The sequence below is a fragment of the Botryllus schlosseri genome, chromosome 12 (assembly GCF_051294905.1).
Source record: "Botryllus schlosseri isolate E-star chromosome 12, Bs_hap1, whole genome shotgun sequence".
NCBI classification, from domain to species: domain Eukaryota; kingdom Metazoa; phylum Chordata; class Ascidiacea; order Stolidobranchia; family Styelidae; genus Botryllus; species Botryllus schlosseri.
Window position 1 is genome coordinate 23,412,298 of NC_137247.1, and position 22,842 is coordinate 23,435,139.

Genomic DNA, 22,842 nt, shown 5'->3' on the forward strand with positions numbered 1-22,842 from the left:
TGCAAGTCTCCTCGCTTCGACGAACTTACGCGTTAGCTCCACCCTCGCTCAATTCGCAATGCGCATACATCTGTATAATAACATACAGTCACTAAAATTTGATGTATGTAAGCAAGTAGTGGGGAATCTCGGAAGACTGGGGCCGAGGGCCACATTATCATGTAAGCCGGAAAACTGTCCGCGGGCCGGAAAAAATCCCTTCGCGGGCCGGATGCGGCCCACGGGCCGTATGTTGCCCGCCCCTGCTGTATGAGATATGAATGATTGATACGACCGTGAAGGTCAACTATTCTGATCACTCCACCATTAAACAGGTACACTTGACTCTATATACCAGGGGTCGAGAACCTTTTTTGTCCGAAGAGCCATATTGGCCCTATTTTTTCCATTTCAACTCCCAAAGAGCCATACATGCCAAGCAACTGCTACGTCACAATTGAAAATTCGTGACGTCATGGTTGCACTAATTCGAACTGACTACACGGGATTCGTCGTGTGCGCCACATTTTCACTGTCAAAACCCGTACTAATGCAGGTTGCCTTATTTTACGATGCAAAACTTGAGTTACGAGAACGTATAGGTTCGTTGTAATGGTCCTTTCAAATGCGAGAACCCATGATCACATGTGTAGGTGGAGCCAAACATGGTGACTACAGTAGTATATAGCAGAGATGTGCAGATTTTGCATTTCTATGTCCTAATCCAGGGGTGGGCAATTATTTTTCTCCGCGGGCCAAATCAGAAGCAGAAAATATGTTGGCGGGCCGAGTCAGAGGCTGTAGCTGCTTTCTCCAGCGTATTGATTTTATTTCTAAATTGAAAGCAGTGAATTACACGAATTGTTGCTTAGTGGATGTGTTGATATTGGGGAATGAGAAGGTGCCGGTAGTTACTGAAAAAATATTTATTTGCCGTCATATTTTGAAACAATGTTACACATGATACATTTTGAACTATCTTTAAACCGCTATCCGCGTTTTTCCATCAATATATAAAACTGTAATTGGAATGGCGAAAGAGCCCGTCGTCAGCCCCCCAAACGTTGGTCTTGGGCCACCCGTAGATTTATAAACCAAACTCCTGGGGGCTTCGCCCCCAGATCAGCTCCCATCGGGATGCACGTTTTTAACGCTACTTCTGAGCGAGATGTCTTGTATACACTAATTGACAACGTTTCATTCCCTAATCGCGCTAAGCGCGGAATTCTTCCATGATTCATGATTCAATAGGTCAATAATATTGGAAATCGCATATATATTGCTGTCTTTGTAACTTCACCCAGCCCACTAACTCAGTTTTACCGTTAGAGCTAAGGGAGTTGCTGCCTTGGAAATATTCGGGAGGGTCCGTTTTTATAATTACTTCGCTGCATGTTGTTTTTTCGTGACCTCCCGTCTGCTATGTGAAAAGATATTGAAATCTCCAAAGCGTACCAAACTAAAAGACGCACACGATTTCCAATTGGTATTTCTTCCCTGGCAAATATTGCTTATGGACAATTGGACATGGTGGTTTTCGGTCAACATAAGGGCAGTCCTTTTTGGCCAAGGTTTTCTCGCTGTCGAGATTTTCTCCTTTTACTTAGTTGATTTGATCAGCAGTTGCAATTGAAGTACCTTCTGGGAATGCGGTGTTGGCCTAAATTACATTTATCTTGGTGCGTCATGGCGCGGTAATGGCTGACGCCGAAATGCCCAATTCTGTAAACCATTGATCTCTAAATCGCACGAAGCGCGAGAAAAATTTGAAAGAAGGTACATAAATTTTCAAGAACAAAAAAACTCTATAATTTATGTTTATTCACGAAATAATTTTGGGTGCCTGTCGAGCTCACCCCCAATTTGGGGGGTTTGGGGTGCGGCAGTTACGGTCCTGAGGTTACTCTTATTGTCTTGGTAGCTGGTTTCCAAGAAGTGTGCAGAAGCTTGCAGTTATTCCGAAATTCGCCGTTCCTTGATCGAGTGTTTTTGTCATAGAACCGACTAAAAATATATTCCTTAAACACGGCGACGAGCTTGGCACTAACCACTAAAATGACGGGTAGTAAACTAATATTTAGTTCTCCAAACTATCTTTGAATTTCAACTTTTGGCTTTTTTTGTTTGACATCCTTCATGGGTGGTGATATGCTCATAGAAATTACGGAGACAGATTGACTTGTTTTACGAATTAGGGATTTCAAACGAATCACATAACAATTTGAAACACAGACCGTGTAATGCGTAATGTGACAATGACAACAAAGAAGGTTGGGTGACTTCTTGTGACTTTAATTGTAACGGCATAATTTGCTACATTGACTTAACTTTGAATCTGGATTAGGCATGTGAGGTACGCATATGCTGCGTAATCACGACATGTTAATAAACAGGCCTGTTAGTAAACGAATTTCCGGTTCAGTTTATACATCCTATGGTTTTAGTCCACGCAGCAACATTAAAAAGTAGGTTTTATAATTTAAATTTCAAGCAACCTTTCGCGGGTCGCACAGAATAGATCCGGGGGCCGTATTTGGCCCGCGGGCCGCACTTTGCCCGAAATATCAAATCCGAATCCAAATCTGAATCCAGAACTTTTGTATATTCAAATCCATGTCCAATCCTAATTCGATTCTAACTTGAAATTCAGTAAAAATGCTAATTTATGCAGGGGAGGAATTGGAATTTTTTCTTTCACAACCAACAATACTCTTGATTCAAGATAACTTAGCATATGGCTGCACCTCTCATATTCATTGTCACCGAGAGTATCATAGTGTCGTACCATAAGTACAATAATAACTGATCTAAATAAAGTTTGTCGTCATTCGTCACACGACATACTAATCTCCCAGAAAATCGGTAAATCCAATCCAAATCCTAATCCATTCAGAAAAAAATCTCTCATCCTAATCCAATCCAAATGCGACATAATTTCAAAAATCCGTTTTTTTCAAATCCTAATCCTAATTCATGCTCATCTCTGGTATATAGGCCTACCTACTCTAAGCCAGAGGTCTCAAACTCAAACGTGCTCGCGGGCCAATTTCCAGTTTTTGATGACGCCGCGGCCCGCAGCATCAATAATAGGGAAATTCAATGTATCATTTCCAAGTAGGCCTTATTTGATGGAAGCTTGCGGACAGGCAGTCCACAAACATCGTGAAAATGTAATTTACTATTGTATACTATTCATACTTGAAACGGAAAAAATCACATTTTCAAATACTTAAATAAAATTGTTTTGTGCCGGGCATAATTTGTTAAAATAATGAGTTATAGACATCATGTGAGAGGATGCATCATGACAATTGTCCAACTGTCGGATTATAATATTGCAGCTAGTGAACCTTTGACGTGCCACAATTTTATGAAGAATATTTTAAAATCTACCGAAGATTGATCTGATATAAGAGTATTAAAGCGGTATAGTCTAATCCTGGTTTTGATGTAGTCGTGATAAGTATGCTATTGTTACTGTCATTGCCAAAGTCAAATTAAATCAGCATTAGATTTTGCCTTCCATTATTAGTGGAACATGTCAATGTGTCACGACATGATAGCGTAATGGTTAAGCGTCCGGCTTCTTGATCGGTAGGTCGTGGGTTCGATTCCCGGCCGGGTCAGACCAAAGACCTGATTAGAAACACTGGTATCCATGGCTTCCCTGCTTGGCGCTCATGCATTACTGGGATAGCATGGAGGGGTGGTGCATGACTTAGAAAGCCGTAAAGGCTATATCGGCACTTCCTTGTCCAGCAGCATATGCACATCATGCACTCATGGTATGCATATGCGCAGATCGTGTGTATGTGTATCATGAGTCGGTGTATATGCCGCAATAAACATCAAGGCCAAAAATAAACTACGTCCTTACCTTACCTCATGTCATGTCACATGTCAAAAACTTAAACATAATCATTATTGAGCCATAGTAATAGCATATTGTTTCTTAACTTAAGCGAACGCAAGTAGTAGTATAGATCGCTCGTGAGGTGGGTGGGGCTCTTATGGGCCCGCTCGCATGTCGCCGCGAAACTCGTGTTGGCATATCGCGCTTTTCGACCCCCCTTCCGCTGGCACATCGCCATTGGTTCTTATGGGTGCGTTCGCATGTCGCACTTTCAGGTATAGTCATCTCTCGCACATCGCATGGAAAACTCGTGTTGGCACATCGCACTTTTAGGTATAGGCACCTCTCGCACATCGCATGGAAAACTCGTGGTCGCATTCGCCATGTGTTCTTATGGGTGCGTCGGCATATCGCACTTTCGGGTATAGGCATCTCTCGACCGATGCCTCGAAACTCGTGTTGAACCGGTAACCCTTTTCGGTATATGAATCGCTCAACCGGTGCTAATAAGTTTGTCACAGAGCCGTCGCACAATAACCGCGTTCACAAACTAAACACTCCAAAAAGGTGTGAAATATTGGTAAAATCCCGCGATCGCTCACAAGATAATACCTAAGACATAACCATGGCATTCGAGTTAATCCCAACGTTTGCGGTGAATGCGACTTCGATATATCGTTATTCTTATGGGTGCGGCGATGATTCGTACTTTCGTTGATAGAATGCTAGCGGCATGTCGTACTTTCACCAAAAAGGGTGTGAAATAGTTTGCTAAATCTAGGAATCAGTCGCTTGGTAATTAGTTTACCACGGAACCGGCGTAGACGGTGATACCAACAATAGCCGCGTTCACATATTAACACTCCAAATAGGCGTGAAATAGTTTGCAAACCCTGCGTTCGCTGACAAGATAATGTCTCAGACATACGCGACTTGATGTTACAGGCATATCGATCGCTCACGCGGTGAAATTTTCGTAAGCAGTTTGGCACAGAGCTTGATTTCACTCGTACGATTTAATAAGTAACGAATAACAGACCGCCAGTGTCGGTAACTTGAATAGCGACAAATTGTCACTTATTTCCGCTCTAACCCTAATCCTTTGTGAAGTGAACGCTTCTTCAAAAGGGTGTGATATCATTTTAAAATCCTACGACACTCACAGGGTAATGCTTCAGACAAAGCGATCCCTCATGCCCGCTCACAAGGTAATATTTCCGTAATTAGTTTGTCACAGAGTCGTCGCAGACGGTGATTCGTAAACCAACAATTTGACACTTTCTGGTATGGTCGCTATATGTTTTTGACACTTTGTCCGTGTTTGACTTTAGTTGTATGATAAGAATCATGCGAATATTCAAGCAATGTATCAATTGAATGAAATGAAACTTACTACACAGCTCAAGTTGATTCGTATTTGAATTTGTTGATCCGGTACAATTCTAATTAATTTGAGAAATCTTTTTAACGTGATCTTTGGATTCGACCGTAACCTGAATATTACTGACGCCGACTTTCAGTCACATTGAATTATTCACACATTCCACGCCGCTGTTTTAACAGTTATAGAATCAATACCAACTATCTCTAACCCGATAATATTCAATCATTTTGGTAATTTACCAACTTTAAATCCATTCGCGGATGTACTAAAGGTAAATCCAAATAATCCAAAATGAATTATTTGGACTTTGATATGGTCTGAATTGAAATAGATTGACAAACATGACTACCAACTTTCCCGCAGTCCCATTTCGATATTATATGCACATTGATTTGAAACAAGTAATGAAACATTACAACTCTATTCGCGATCCCGCTTTCCGTTTGTCAAAGAGATATTTTAACATCTTACCATACTCAAAAGAATTCTTCACAACATTAACAATTGTTAAAAATCTAGTTTTCACTTACTTGATTATATCACTACAACTCACAAACTTGAATTAATTCATCCTGGCTGTATTCGTATGATCGGTCTTTTTTATTCGATTGTAAAGGTCGTTACTATTCTGAAGACAAAGTATTTACTAATCGGTACATATACGATTTGACTTGGACATATTATATTTTGAGTATACGAGATTTGAATGTCCGAACAATAACTGAGAATTAATTTATCACAATTAAATCCGTATATTACAGCGTAAAAGATATTGGGGGGTCAGCAACTCTGTACGGTCGTAGTTACAACCACATTAACTAATCTACCCAGGCAACTCGTCATGATCATTCCTGAAATCAACACAAACACGACCACTGACTTGAGTTAACCGCGAAACAGCATCAAGTTTTAAATCCGCTTGCAGCTGACGGATTATTCGAATGCATCGATGGAGAATATTATTGAACTCGTCGGTATTGTTACTTCAACAAATTACACCGACTGCGAAAGTTAATATCGAATGGTAAGACTTGATCACATATTTGTTGATCACAGACATGACAAAAAAACATTACCGAGATTTTATAAACTAGTCATATTACTCTACACATCTATCAATATCAAAATGCGAGTCATCCAATTTTTCTACTAAAGTAACATTGCACTTTCGGATTCGGTATAGTCATACAAATTGTATTAAATCCAACATCAAAACAAAAGGATTTTTTTTTTTTTTTAGTTTATTGAAATCAAATCATTCGTCTTCGACTTGTGCTTTTCTAGATTGCACGCAATAACTCGTTACGAACGAGCTGTAACCAAAGTTAAGAATTCTTTGTGTCCACAGATATAGAAGATGAATATAGCTAACACAATCGCGAATCGATGTTTCAGAGTATTTCACGGATGTAATAAACTTGTTAGTGTCGCCTATCTAAAAGTATGCATGCGTTCGATTTCCATACCGACTGTTGCGATGTTTAGGATTCGTTTACAATGACCAAGAGTGAGGATTTAACATCAATGTCGTTACTGGAGGTATTCACAACAGAGAATCGAAACATTACACAGTGTGAAAATATATCTTTGATATCAAAGCACTATCCCAAGTACGCGATTAATACTCAACTCCGTTCACACTTTCTATAGAACGTGCTAAATGTAAAATATCACGAGGTTGCACTCTAAGACTTTGATCATTACAAAAGTAAATTGAATATGTTTGATCGATGCATTCAATTCAACTAGAAATGTCTAGTGCACAACAATCGTAATATTAAGGAAGTACTTGCTACACTGTAATTCACTAAACGTGTTTTGCATTGTTGTTCATTTGTAGCATTGATTGAAATTGAACCCTCAAATAATAATTCCCGACACGAAACCAAACCGCTGAAAGTCGTTACCAACACAAAGAAACACTTTGTACGATGTTTGCCAAATGTACCCTATGGCTAGGTGTACTAGAATTATTTGTGTAACACATACACCGACAATGTAATCGAAAATTTTTCCGTTGTCATTCGCTAAAGTAAATGTCATCACAATACTCTGTCACTAAAGATCTTACTTGTATCTGCTTGAATCACCGATAATTAACTCGCTAAATCAAACCATAAGGAAATTTCACTCACTCATCAGATATGAAACAGCGTCGCTTAATCGGTGTAGATCGTTTTTCTAAATGCAAATCATACCTGACCAACAGAAAACAATTTTCACTCACCTTGTAATGAAACCAAGTGGTGGACCTTCGTTCAATATTTTGTTTGTGTCAAATACTTTGCAATAAACACAGTGGAGTGGTCGAGCTTTACATCAGCAGACTGTAATCTGTAAATCAAGCTTACATCCGACTTGTAACTGTATCGTTTACCTAACCGAGTTGTATGCACAGTTTGATATTTTTTGTTATTTGGTAATTGCTGAATATACAACTTCGAAATACTCCCTTGAACGTAATTTCCATCATCGTAATAATCGAAGTACATTTGTGTCGAATTCGTAACAGCCGACTATGACATGATAAATTTTTGACAAGTTATGCTTGGAAGATTGGTTGTATATCACGAAAAATAATTACCGCTCATATTGATACTGTTATCCATTGTTCGGTATTTTCAAACGAGTAAAATTTATTACTTGAGTAACTCCGCTTAATGCAAATGTAAACACAACCGTCTTTCAACATCACAAAGACATCGATACAAAGTATACAATCAAACGCAACAAGTTTTACTTTTGTAGGTTGTGTATGGTTATCCTGCATAACTCATTTCTTACCAAAGCCATATGAAATATATTCATGTTACACGAAAATATTCACTCATGCTACAAACCTGTACAATGATTGGTGGTGCTTTCAAACTGTTTCGATACCTCAAGAACTTTATTGTCTGAATGGTTGTTCATGTATCGTAATAATCAAGTAGTTCAACACAGAACTAGTATTAACAGAAACACCAGAGTTGTTTGCACAAAAGTTTGTATGTGTACAGTATACGAATACCATGTGTAAGTCCAGCACAATTGTGGTATCCATACGAGTTTAGTTAACACAATTTACGACACCGAGGTCGCGTCATCTTTCGTAAGACAACAAACCAAGGCTTCAGGATATGTCCATGTCATAGCAATGAATCGGCTACTCCAACAACAGAGTGCATATGTTTTCTAGTTACGGTGCTTACATCTTACACACAAATCAATCTACTTTGCTAACGAAAAGTGGTGAGTCATCATATGGTTATCCTCACTAGTAAAACATACTATCATACAAAATGATCGTTATAGTTTGCACACCAACGGTACATCGTACAAGTAACAAGTCTCGAGAATCCAGTTATTCAAAAAACGTGAAAGTATTTCTACACCAAGTCGTTATGTTGACGAAAGCGTATATTGTAATATCATGATCGATTTGCATTCGTTGGTCACAAACTGTCACTACTCTAAATAATTCTTTTTCACTCAAACACAAACGCATACTTGTCACCATTCGTTTTCATCAAGTACGAGTTCAAGAAACTTACTACGACATGAATTTTTATTTTCATGTTGTGTAAATAGGTAATAATTAATTCAAGTAACACTATATCAACATCATCGAGTTGTGCTAATAGATTTACATGTGGTCTTGTGGTTTTCATCGGGACATACAGCACGAACTAACTGTAGACTCCTCTCTGTTGTACAGCTACTCGGTAATCGAAATGCTTTAACATGTAAACAACGATCTTGTTTCGTCACACCAAAAATATGTTCACTGTCGCGATCCTCCGCACAAGACGTGCATAGCCTTTTCACACTCGTAATAGTATACCAACGTCAAGCGATAACGTTTAACAAGACCAACGACACTGAACCCACGACGTTTACCTATGTAAAATTACCACTTTCACTTGCCAGTCCATCGTTTACCTGACTAAACATATTATTTTCCTTTGGAGATCTGATGTTTACCCAGAGTAAGAAACCTTTTTCACTTGGAAATCTATTTTTTCCTTGGCTAACAAACCTTTTTTCACTTGTAAATATGTTTTTTCCTTGGCTAACAAACCTTTTTTCACTTGGAAATCTATTTTTTCTCTGGTTAACAAACCTTTTTCCCGGGTAACAAACCTTTTTCCCTGCGCAACAAGCCATTTTCACTTGGTGGTCCGTCGTTTACCTGAGTAAAAATATCATTTTCCTTTGGGGATCTGGCGTTTACCCGGTGTAACAATACATTTTCGCTTGGAAAAATACTTTTACCTAGAGTAACTAATCATTTTCTCCTGGGTAACAATCCCTTTTCGTCTGGAAACTATCATTTAACTGAGTACCAATACCGTTTTCACTTGGAAATACATTTTTTCCCTGGGTAACAATACCATTTTCGTTTTGAAAACTGACAACCACACCGGTCAATTTGATATTTTTGTATATTGTTACAACGAACAGTGACGGAAATATACACAGACTACCGGTTTCAGAGTACACCCCATCGGTCGTATCACGTCAATATCATCGGTTAACCACATACAATATACTCTTGTACACCGAAATGCACGCTTTGGAAAATTGGACAATAGGCTGCGATAGTTCTGTGATGTCCGGGTTCGTGCTTTAGATTTTCCAGAGTTAAAATGTCTGAATAAAACACCTCCTCGACGACGGTTGGTATGTGGATAACGGTGTTCGGAAAACGGTTGGATTTATGTCGCCCATCGCGATAACAATTCCTGATCGAGTTTTCCTCCGGCATGTTTGCTATATTGTGTCTTTATTGGTCAATGTATGTCTCGACATTCAGTTTGAAATCGGAAATGATAAAGTATGTAACCGGATCCGGATATCAACTCTGAATCGATAAACAAATGAACAATATTCAAAGTAAACATGTCACACCCTGTGTTTCCACGAAAAAATACCATCCAGACATACGTCGCTCTATTGGTATATTCTGTGCAGTTCACTTTCACCGTCGTGCGAATAACCCATGTTACGGTTCCATGTTTGTGTGTCTGTATGTCATGCTCAGACGGACTCAGAGTCATTGCAATGTGGCTTATTGGTATTGTTATCGGGTGACATTCGATCTACATCAAAACTACCGGCTATGATAATGTCTGTGGATCGATGTTTGTATACCAACACATTGCATGAAATGTCACACACCTCCATTTGCGCGTATACTGATGTGGGCAAACAAGCGCGACGTATGTCTGGATGGTATTTTTTCGTGGAAACACAGGGTGTGACATGTTTACTTTGAATATTGTTCATTTGTTTATCGATTCAGAGTTGATATCCGGATCCGGTTACATACTTTATCATTTCCGATTTCAAACTGAATGTCGAGACATACATTGACCAATAAAGACACAATATAGCAAACATGCCGGAGGAAAACTCGATCAGGAATTGTTATCGCGATGGGCGACATAAATCCAACCGTTTTCCGAACACCGTTATCCACATACCAACCGTCGTCGAGGAGGTGTTTTATTCAGACATTTTAACTCTGGAAAATCTAAAGCACGAACCCGGACATCACAGAACTATCGCAGCCTATTGTCCAATTTTCCAAAGCGTGCATTTCGGTGTACAAGAGTATATTGTATGTGGTTAACCGATGATATTGACGTGATACGACCGATGGGGTGTACTCTGAAACCGGTAGTCTGTGTATATTTCCGTCACTGTTCGTTGTAACAATATACAAAAATATCAAATTGACCGGTGTGGTTGTCAGTTTTCAAAACGAAAATGGTATTGTTACCCAGGGAAAAAATGTATTTCCAAGTGAAAACGGTATTGGTACTCAGTTAAATGATAGTTTCCAGACGAAAAGGGATTGTTACCCAGGAGAAAATGATTAGTTACTCTAGGTAAAAGTATTTTTCCAAGCGAAAATGTATTGTTACACCGGGTAAACGCCAGATCCCCAAAGGAAAATGATATTTTTACTCAGGTAAACGACGGACCACCAAGTGAAAATGGCTTGTTGCGCAGGGAAAAAGGTTTGTTACCCGGGAAAAAGGTTTGTTAACCAGAGAAAAAATAGATTTCCAAGTGAAAAAAGGTTTGTTAGCCAAGGAAAAAACATATTTACAAGTGAAAAAAGGTTTGTTAGCCAAGGAAAAAATAGATTTCCAAGTGAAAAAGGTTTCTTACTCTGGGTAAACATCAGATCTCCAAAGGAAAATAATATGTTTAGTCAGGTAAACGATGGACTGGCAAGTGAAAGTGGTAATTTTACATAGGTAAACGTCGTGGGTTCAGTGTCGTTGGTCTTGTTAAACGTTATCGCTTGACGTTGGTATACTATTACGAGTGTGAAAAGGCTATGCACGTCTTGTGCGGAGGATCGCGACAGTGAACATATTTTTGGTGTGACGAAACAAGATCGTTGTTTACATGTTAAAGCATTTCGATTACCGAGTAGCTGTACAACAGAGAGGAGTCTACAGTTAGTTCGTGCTGTATGTCCCGATGAAAACCACAAGACCACATGTAAATCTATTAGCACAACTCGATGATGTTGATATAGTGTTACTTGAATTAATTATTACCTATTTACACAACATGAAAATAAAAATTCATGTCGTAGTAAGTTTCTTGAACTCGTACTTGATGAAAACGAATGGTGACAAGTATGCGTTTGTGTTTGAGTGAAAAAGAATTATTTAGAGTAGTGACAGTTTGTGACCAACGAATGCAAATCGATCATGATATTACAATATACGCTTTCGTCAACATAACGACTTGGTGTAGAAATACTTTCACGTTTTTTGAATAACTGGATTCTCGAGACTTGTTACTTGTACGATGTACCGTTGGTGTGCAAACTATAACGATCATTTTGTATGATAGTATGTTTTACTAGTGAGGATAACCATATGATGACTCACCACTTTTCGTTAGCAAAGTAGATTGATTTGTGTGTAAGATGTAAGCACCGTAACTAGAAAACATATGCACTCTGTTGTTGGAGTAGCCGATTCATTGCTATGACATGGACATATCCTGAAGCCTTGGTTTGTTGTCTTACGAAAGATGACGCGACCTCGGTGTCGTAAATTGTGTTAACTAAACTCGTATGGATACCACAATTGTGCTGGACTTACACATGGTATTCGTATACTGTACACATACAAACTTTTGTGCAAACAACTCTGGTGTTTCTGTTAATACTAGTTCTGTGTTGAACTACTTGATTATTACGATACATGAACAACCATTCAGACAATAAAGTTCTTGAGGTATCGAAACAGTTTGAAAGCACCACCAATCATTGTACAGGTTTGTAGCATGAGTGAATATTTTCGTGTAACATGAATATATTTCATATGGCTTTGGTAAGAAATGAGTTATGCAGGATAACCATACACAACCTACAAAAGTAAAACTTGTTGCGTTTGATTGTATACTTTGTATCGATGTCTTTGTGATGTTGAAAGACGGTTGTGTTTACATTTGCATTAAGCGGAGTTACTCAAGTAATAAATTTTACTCGTTTGAAAATACCGAACAATGGATAACAGTATCAATATGAGCGGTAATTATTTTTCGTGATATACAACCAATCTTCCAAGCATAACTTGTCAAAAATTTATCATGTCATAGTCGGCTGTTACGAATTCGACACAAATGTACTTCGATTATTACGATGATGGAAATTACGTTCAAGGGAGTATTTCGAAGTTGTATATTCAGCAATTACCAAATAACAAAAAATATCAAACTGTGCATACAACTCGGTTAGGTAAACGATACAGTTACAAGTCGGATGTAAGCTTGATTTACAGATTACAGTCTGCTGATGTAAAGCTCGACCACTCCACTGTGTTTATTGCAAAGTATTTGACACAAACAAAATATTGAACGAAGGTCCACCACTTGGTTTCATTACAAGGTGAGTGAAAATTGTTTTCTGTTGGTCAGGTATGATTTGCATTTAGAAAAACGATCTACACCGATTAAGCGACGCTGTTTCATATCTGATGAGTGAGTGAAATTTCCTTATGGTTTGATTTAGCGAGTTAATTATCGGTGATTCAAGCAGATACAAGTAAGATCTTTAGTGACAGAGTATTGTGATGACATTTACTTTAGCGAATGACAACGGAAAAATTTTCGATTACATTGTCGGTGTATGTGTTACACAAATAATTCTAGTACACCTAGCCATAGGGTACATTTGGCAAACATCGTACAAAGTGTTTCTTTGTGTTGGTAACGACTTTCAGCGGTTTGGTTTCGTGTCGGGAATTATTATTTGAGGGTTCAATTTCAATCAATGCTACAAATGAACAACAATGCAAAACACGTTTAGTGAATTACAGTGTAGCAAGTACTTCCTTAATATTACGATTGTTGTGCACTAGACATTTCTAGTTGAATTGAATGCATCGATCAAACATATTCAATTTACTTTTGTAATGATCAAAGTCTTAGAGTGCAACCTCGTGATATTTTACATTTAGCACGTTCTATAGAAAGTGTGAACGGAGTTGAGTATTAATCGCGTACTTGGGATAGTGCTTTGATATCAAAGATATATTTTCACACTGTGTAATGTTTCGATTCTCTGTTGTGAATACCTCCAGTAACGACATTGATGTTAAATCCTCACTCTTGGTCATTGTAAACGAATCCTAAACATCGCAACAGTCGGTATGGAAATCGAACGCATGCATACTTTTAGATAGGCGACACTAACAAGTTTATTACATCCGTGAAATACTCTGAAACATCGATTCGCGATTGTGTTAGCTATATTCATCTTCTATATCTGTGGACACAAAGAATTCTTAACTTTGGTTACAGCTCGTTCGTAACGAGTTATTGCGTGCAATCTAGAAAAGCACAAGTCGAAGACGAATGATTTGATTTCAATAAACTAAAAAAAAAAAAAAATCCTTTTGTTTTGATGTTGGATTTAATACAATTTGTATGACTATACCGAATCCGAAAGTGCAATGTTACTTTAGTAGAAAAATTGGATGACTCGCATTTTGATATTGATAGATGTGTAGAGTAATATGACTAGTTTATAAAATCTCGGTAATGTTTTTTTGTCATGTCTGTGATCAACAAATATGTGATCAAGTCTTACCATTCGATATTAACTTTCGCAGTCGGTGTAATTTGTTGAAGTAACAATACCGACGAGTTCAATAATATTCTCCATCGATGCATTCGAATAATCCGTCAGCTGCAAGCGGATTTAAAACTTGATGCTGTTTCGCGGTTAACTCAAGTCAGTGGTCGTGTTTGTGTTGATTTCAGGAATGATCATGACGAGTTGCCTGGGTAGATTAGTTAATGTGGTTGTAACTACGACCGTACAGAGTTGCTGACCCCCCAATATCTTTTACGCTGTAATATACGGATTTAATTGTGATAAATTAATTCTCAGTTATTGTTCGGACATTCAAATCTCGTATACTCAAAATATAATATGTCCAAGTCAAATCGTATATGTACCGATTAGTAAATACTTTGTCTTCAGAATAGTAACGACCTTTACAATCGAATAAAAAAGACCGATCATACGAATACAGCCAGGATGAATTAATTCAAGTTTGTGAGTTGTAGTGATATAATCAAGTAAGTGAAAACTAGATTTTTAACAATTGTTAATGTTGTGAAGAATTCTTTTGAGTATGGTAAGATGTTAAAATATCTCTTTGACAAACGGAAAGCGGGATCGCGAATAGAGTTGTAATGTTTCATTACTTGTTTCAAATCAATGTGCATATAATATCGAAATGGGACTGCGGGAAAGTTGGTAGTCATGTTTGTCAATCTATTTCAATTCAGACCATGTCAAAGTCCAAATAATTCATTTTGGATTATTTGGATTTACCTTTAGTACATCCGCGAATGGATTTAAAGTTGGTAAATTACCAAAATGATTGAATATTATCGGGTTAGAGATAGTTGGTATTGATTCTATAACTGTTAAAACAGCGGCGTGGAATGTGTGAATAATTCAATGTGACTGAAAGTCGGCGTCAGTAATATTCAGGTTACGGTCGAATCCAAAGATCACGTTAAAAAGATTTCTCAAATTAATTAGAATTGTACCGGATCAACAAATTCAAATACGAATCAACTTGAGCTGTGTAGTAAGTTTCATTTCATTCAATTGATACATTGCTTGAATATTCGCATGATTCTTATCATACAACTAAAGTCAAACACGGACAAAGTGTCAAAAACATATAGCGACCATACCAGAAAGTGTCAAATTGTTGGTTTACGAATCACCGTCTGCGACGACTCTGTGACAAACTAATTACGGAAATATTACCTTGTGAGCGGGCATGAGGGATCGCTTTGTCTGAAGCATTACCCTGTGAGTGTCGTAGGATTTTAAAATGATATCACACCCTTTTGAATAAGCGTTCACTTCACAAAGGATTAGGGTTAGAGCGGAAATAAGTGACAATTTGTCGCTATTCAAGTTACCGACACTGGCGGTCTGTTATTCGTTACTTATTAAATCGTACGAGTGAAATCAAGCTCTGTGCCAAACTGCTTACGAAAATTTCACCGCGTGAGCGATCGATATGCCTGTAACATCAAGTCGCGTATGTCTGAGACATTATCTTGTCAGCGAACGCAGGGTTTGCAAACTATTTCACGCCTATTTGGAGTGTTAATATGTGAACGCGGCTATTGTTGGTATCACCGTCTACGCCGGTTCCGTGGTAAACTAATTACCAAGCGACTGATTCCTAGATTTAGCAAACTATTTCACACCCTTTTTGGTGAAAGTACGACATGCCGCTAGCATTCTATCAACGAAAGTACGAATCATCGCCGCACCCATAAGAATAACGATATATCGAAGTCGCATTCACCGCAAACGTTGGGATTAACTCGAATGCCATGGTTATGTCTTAGGTATTATCTTGTGAGCGATCGCGGGATTTTACCAATATTTCACACCTTTTTGGAGTGTTTAGTTTGTGAACGCGGTTATTGTGCGACGGCTCTGTGACAAACTTATTAGCACCGGTTGAGCGATTCATATACCGAAAAGGGTTACCGGTTCAACACGAGTTTCGAGGCATCGGTCGAGAGATGCCTATACCCGAAAGTGCGATATGCCGACGCACCCATAAGAACACATGGCGAATGCGACCACGAGTTTTCCATGCGATGTGCGAGAGGTGCCTATACCTAAAAGTGCGATGTGCCAACACGAGTTTTCCATGCGATGTGCGAGAGATGACTATACCTGAAAGTGCGACATGCGAACGCACCCATAAGAACCAATGGCGATGTGCCAGCGGAAGGGGGGGTCGAAAAGCGCGATATGCCAACACGAGTTTCGCGGCGACATGCGAGCGGGCCCATAAGAGCCCCACCCACCTCACGAGCGATCTATACTACTACTAACGCATCCCTCGTGCTTCCAATAAGATTTCTGGTAGACCCTGTTTATTTTCAACACCATTTCTAATGGTAGGGCCTACATGCCTACCTATATTAAAATCAGAAAGCACATTCACATAAAGTCGCGCGTAACGCGAAGACCATATTCCAGTTGAATAAATTCGCCAAGAATAAGATGAATTAATTGGTGTTACAGCTGTGGAGCGTACTACTAACTTACTCGTCACCAATAATAACATGGATAAAGAGAACAAACAACATCCAGCAGCATGTTACAACTATACGTCACGAGGGTCTCACAATACCGATGGTTGCCATACTGAGCTGATTAGATAGCTAGATACCACACGCAACGAAAGCTACGAACTTTTGATATATCACTATTCCCCATGACAGTTTCATAGATAGTGGCGTCCGTAGGATTACCAAGTCAACGTTCCGAGTCGCAAGTCCTTATGTGATTTTAACGTTTTCCCGACTCAACCCGAGTCCGTTTTATTTCTTAATCACCTAGCCAATCCGAAATCGAGTAATTTTACGAAAGGTCGCGCCAAACCAAATCAGAATTTTCAGTCACAAATCATCAATGGGTCATGTTTTATCATCATGAACTTAGAAATGTAATAACTGATCTTCTACCGCTTGGTAGCTTTCCAAAGTGATGTGATAGAGTAGTTTGTTGGGATTTCAGTGTTTTTTAGTAGTTTCGGAGTGAACTTCAAGTTTTCATATCCAAAAGAAATATGTGGCACTTGAATATATTGTCGAATACTTGAAATGTCGTAATGTCGTCGCAGGCCGCACAACATGTTCTCGAGGGCCGCGTGTTTGAGACCTCTGCTCTAAGCTGTGATACATCAGTGGCGTGGGGTCAGGGGAAGCAAGTGAGGCAGTGCGAAACGAGAGGTAAGCCACATATGGGCCAAGCCTCACCATTGATAACGCAATTCATCATAAATAACTTACAATTCATTATAACGGACATTAATCGAATGAAACTGTCGCAGTGTCACACCGATTCCGAAAATCTAAATGCTGATCGATTTCTCAATTCTAAAGGTATTCAGCGGTATCATATAACGTTGCGCTACACGCCTACATGTTATCACCGGTACTATCAGAGCTTCTTACCAATCAAGAACATGGATAGCGATGGCGTTGTTTGTAATTCCAGTTTGTAATTACGAATGTTACGTTCACGGCCGTTCATTTCGCGCCGTAGATCAGGAGGAAAATGTGTATTTGAAAACTACGTTGTGATATGGGCGTCGCCATGTCTGCTATTCTTTTTGATTAATCAACGTATCGCACAGTCCAAGAATTCCAGTCGAGTAAATAGAATTTGCGAGTGAAATTGGTCGCCGGTACGACGGTAACTTAAATGTTAGGATTTTTAAAAGAGGGTTGGGAGCCCCTAAACCTGAAGACGGTATTGTCTTGACCTCTCAAAGACATGTTTATATTGTCACGACAATAATTATTCTGGCCGTGATCAGAATTTACCAACAAGCTGCTGCAATATTGATAAATTCAGTACAAAAAGAAATATTTGGCAAAGAGCCATACATGGCTCGCGAGCTATAGGTTCGCGATCACTGCTATATACAGTCTGGCTGTGAAAAATGTTGGTTTAAAAAGGAAAAGCAAAAAGTAAACGATGGTGGCGAATGATCAATGAAGCAATGTCTGGGCAAGGTAGGACAACAGTGTTAATATAACGACCAGAGGTGATTAAGTAGATATTTATTCATACCTATTATAAGGCAATTCGTGGATATCTTGTGGCAGTGACGTGCGGTCCAATGAGGCAGGTGAGGCAGGTGAGGCAGGTGAGGCAGTACCTCACCTGTCGTCAGGGTAAATAAGTGAAAATCCTCCATGAGTCGATGATTATTGATATTTTACACCGATGCTCATGAATAACTAAATTTGAACATTTTTTCACCCAACATAGTCGATTTACATAATTAATATTCAAAAATAGAGCGCGAAAGGAGAGGTGAGGCACAGATGAGGCACAGGCGGGTCGTGCCTCACCTGCGACAATGCAACTCATCATAAGTAGCTCGGAATTCATAATAACTGGTATCAATAAAATGCTATCGTCACACTAATTCCTAAAATCCAAATATTAACAGTGTCGGAGCACCAGAACCCTAAAAAAATCGCCAAGGAAGGTGACATTCGGCTTTCTCACAGACAATGCCATCGCAGAGAAACAATACCCAGGTGAGGCAAAACGAATCTGCCTCGTGCACTATATTCGCTATGGACAACGGAGCACAGTGAAACGCGCTATCGATTTCGGAATACGACAGACTTGTAGGAATTATTTAGTAGCAACGGCCAGTACCAGTACGTAATGCGGAGAAAATACATTCCCTTACTTATGTAGCTGTTATGAATTTTCCATCCATAGCTACATTAAATTGTGGTATGTGATAGCTACGTGCATATAGGCTGCATTGTCGTTCTGTGTTCAACTGCAGTACCTATAAGCAATGTTCCGTCTAATTTTTGACGAGTCTGCGCCAGGGCTATGGAGTCGGAGTTGAAGTCTGGCTAATTTTCGCTTGATGGAGTCGGAGTCGTGAAAACTATAATGGCTGGAGTCGGAGTCGTGGGAAAAATACTGACGAGAGTCGGAGTCGGAATTTGTGAAAATGACCCTGACTTCGACTCCGACTCCAACTTCTCTATCACGAAAACATTTGCTTTCAAAGGATTTGCGATAGAATTTTTATGTACCACCAATCACTGTTATTAATAACCATACAGACCAGGCGCGGCCAGCCCGTGGCACGCAGGCCAAATTTGGCACACGAGAAGGTTTGGTGTGGCCTGCGAGGTAATTCTCGAAATTATTTATAACATCAGATACAATTGCAAGGTCAACCAAAATTTGATTAGCATGGCCGCGAATTTTGATGATGACTAAAACAACAATTCTGACGCATTGACGTATCCAGGGGCCAGCCACATTTTCCCAGATCTTCGTATATGACCATAAAGTCGAATATTCATAGCAGATTTAGTTGACTTGAAATTTTTCTCGGTACTTCGCATGATTCATTGTCACTGGATTTCTTGCATTCAGTATTGGAGCCACCTTCTGAAAATTATAAATACATGTTATTCACAGAATTGAGTCAGACTATATTCGCAATTAGGAGATAACGTGTCGTCCAACATGCGTCTTCGCTTGTGCACTCGCAGCGAGATCGTCGACGAAGAAACATTTGCACAAAATGATAGAGACATGTTCACCGATAGGCCTACCGTCGATTTTGCTATGTCTAAACGTCGAATAATCCTATTCTTGCCAAATGAGCCCAGTGGTATACAGATACGACCCCCAATGTACTTTAGCAACATATTTATTGATATAATTCAGCCATTATCTTGCAAAAAAAATTCGCGCTTCGCGCGACCAGGTCCTGATTGCACACTGCACAGTTGCGTGACATATTGTTATCAATTTTAGAGCGTATTATTATTAGTCTTGTTTGCAACGTTACTTAATTCGGTTCGCTCCTATCGGACGACTTGAAAAAAATATCAACATTCCAGTAAATCTCATGTGTCCCTTTGGCCGAAAAAGTTGCCCACCACTGATATCGATAAAATTAGACATTACTTGCAAATTACAACTCAGTTGCAGAGGGGAAGAAAATCGCAATATGCGTTTTCGCGATGCGGTCAAAATTGATGCAATTTTTGGAATTATACCATGATACTGTGACGGAGCAAATGCATCGGCTGGTTTTGTAAAATTGTATAAACTATGTAAATATAACCAAACGATGCTTCCCACTTGACAAAGTACATGTAGACTAGACATAGGCTATGGTCTTTGACTACTTAACTAAATTCCATTTACGACCAATGTCGATTAGTAGTAAGAGTGTGTGTGTTTGCAATTAGTATAGTGTGCAATGACAAAATTAGTAAGTTCAATCTCTGTATTAGTTGCTGACTTATACGCAAGAGCTACACTTGAATTTTTTATCTACATTTTTATTACACTATGGATTGGATATATGCCATATTTGAATGATTCATACATTTCAGGATATTAATGCGTCCATGTTAAAAAAAAACTTGAAAAAGGAAGGATATTTAGCAAATCTTTCTTTCATGTTAATTGCATAGTGGATAATTCGAACTGTGTCACAATGAAACAATTTTGCATGCCACGGTTAATCATATGTTTGCATATGTTTAATGGTTGTATGATAGTCATTCAACCGACAGTGTGGCATATAATTTTCGAAGTAAATTGGTAATACTGTTGGAGTCGGAGTCGGAGTCGAAGTCGGTACGTTTAAAGACTCAGGAGTCGGAGACGTTGGTAAAATTTACCGACTCCACAGCCCTGCTGGTAAAGTTAGCATTTTTCTGACAGTGCACATCTGAGTTATATAGAAGTGCCAACACAGATATCTGCATTTTATTCCTTGAACACGCAACGGTTTAGTATTGATGTGTTCACCTATTTTATTTGCCTACACTGAACTGAGTGGGGACTTTTTACTTTCTGGGAATTAGGCTCCGATGTCAAGGACTTGTAATTAATGTAATACTGTGTTGTATGAGTCACGAACATGTTCGACATTTGCTGTCTCGAGAGGATAATTGTATGGAAGAATTTCTTAGTAATTATCTCTATTTAGATAGTAGTCGGCTGGATATTACAAGCAAGTTGACATCCCTCTTCTATAGAGTCTAGACCAGTGGTTCCCAACGTGGGCAATATCGCCCACCAGGGGGCGATTTGGCGGTCTAGGGGGCGAAAATGACCAAGGGAGCGATAGGGGGCGAAAGGGGGCGAAAATAGCGAAGAGGGCGATGGCGCGTTAAAACGACTTGATTGGAGCCATTCCGGAGGAATGACCTTTTTTTTTAGTCAACCCACGAAAATTTAGCTGTAAAAGTGTAAAATTTCTGCATCGGCCCGAAAACTTGACCTTTTTTTTTAGTCAACCAACCGGTCATTACAATTTGTATGCTCGTTATTCGGTTCACAAAATTTGAGGGGCGATGATCGGAGTGGAGCTTGAAAAGGGGGCGATGAGCCGAAAAAGGTTGGGAACCACTGGTCTAGACCAGTGGTGTCAAACTAGACTTGGGTCGCGGGCCGGATTCAAACATTTTGATCGCTCGCGGGCAGCACCAGTCAAATGATCCCAAAATGCTACCTTCAAATCCATACCTTGGTTTTCACTGCAATGCTTTATTAACAAAGCAACACATCATAGTCCTATACTATATACATTTTATTACAGATCATAAATAAGGTTCATGTAGCACGACGTTTTCACAAACAACTGTATAGACAAAAACACGATGATCAGCCGATTAAATACAGCTATAAACCAATATAACAGTAGCTCCAACGACGATATAAGTTGTCATGTTTCGATCTTTGTTTTAGTCGTCGTGATACGGCTTTGGCTCTGCATATTCGTTGTGAGGAATGCAAGAGATTTAACTGTTAACGCGGACGTTGGAATTTAGTTACTTGTTTTGAAATTACGATTCGGGATTCTCTGAAGAACGAAACTGGTACACAGCGGTACACAGTGTGGCGACCAAATATATTTGAATTGTATTCTTCGTGTAACTATTACATTGTCCACGTACAATACATACACCGGTTTCGCATTGATGTTTTCGTCTCTGTGATTAATGTCATGCCCAGCTAGAGTGAAAACTGCAACGCCGCTCTCGGATGACTATATAATATGGTCAGTTAATATGTGGGACATTCGGTGCCTTGAGGAACTATTTACAGGAAGTATTTCTTATTTAAAATCTCATGTTTTGTTAGAAATGTGCTGGATAATACCAGGATTTTCGTATTTGCTCAATTACTTCGCGGACCGTATTAAATCGTCTGGCGGGCTGGATGTGACCCGCGGGCCGTATGTTTGACACCCCTGGTCTAGACTGAAATAAGGCTGTTGCGCTCACCATACCACGCCCAGGCCCGTTATCGCCATATACCTCGAGAAGCCCGCGTGATTGAGGTCTTATATAGACCATGTTTGTTTTCAGGTTAAGTAAACATGGCATAAACTTGACTGCAGAACACTGCGATCAATATCACTGGGCAAGAATCTTGAAAGAAAAATTTGTTGACTTTGATTTTGCACTTGATGTAGGCTAATTTGGGCGTGCTGATTCCAAAAATGCCGCTGGTTTTCTTCTATCACGTCAAGTTTTGGTTTAC

General features: G+C 39.2%; 2 long non-coding RNA genes across 2 annotated transcripts; one reads left to right on the top strand and one right to left on the bottom strand.

Moving 5' to 3' along the window:
* Nucleotides 1-5,102: 5,102 nt before the first annotated feature.
* LOC145452438 (uncharacterized) lies at nt 5,103-9,833 on the bottom strand. Its single transcript, XR_013919362.1, has 2 exons — nt 7,352-9,833; nt 5,103-5,844 (listed from the first exon to the last, which is right to left on the bottom strand). It is a non-coding gene; the product is annotated as an uncharacterized LOC145452438 (long non-coding RNA).
* An 852-nt stretch (nt 9,834-10,685) lies between these two features.
* Nucleotides 10,686-15,457, top strand: LOC145452431 (uncharacterized). Its single transcript, XR_013919355.1, has 2 exons — nt 10,686-13,208; nt 14,716-15,457. It is a non-coding gene; the product is annotated as an uncharacterized LOC145452431 (long non-coding RNA).
* The last annotated feature ends 7,385 nt before the right edge of the window (nt 15,458-22,842 follow it).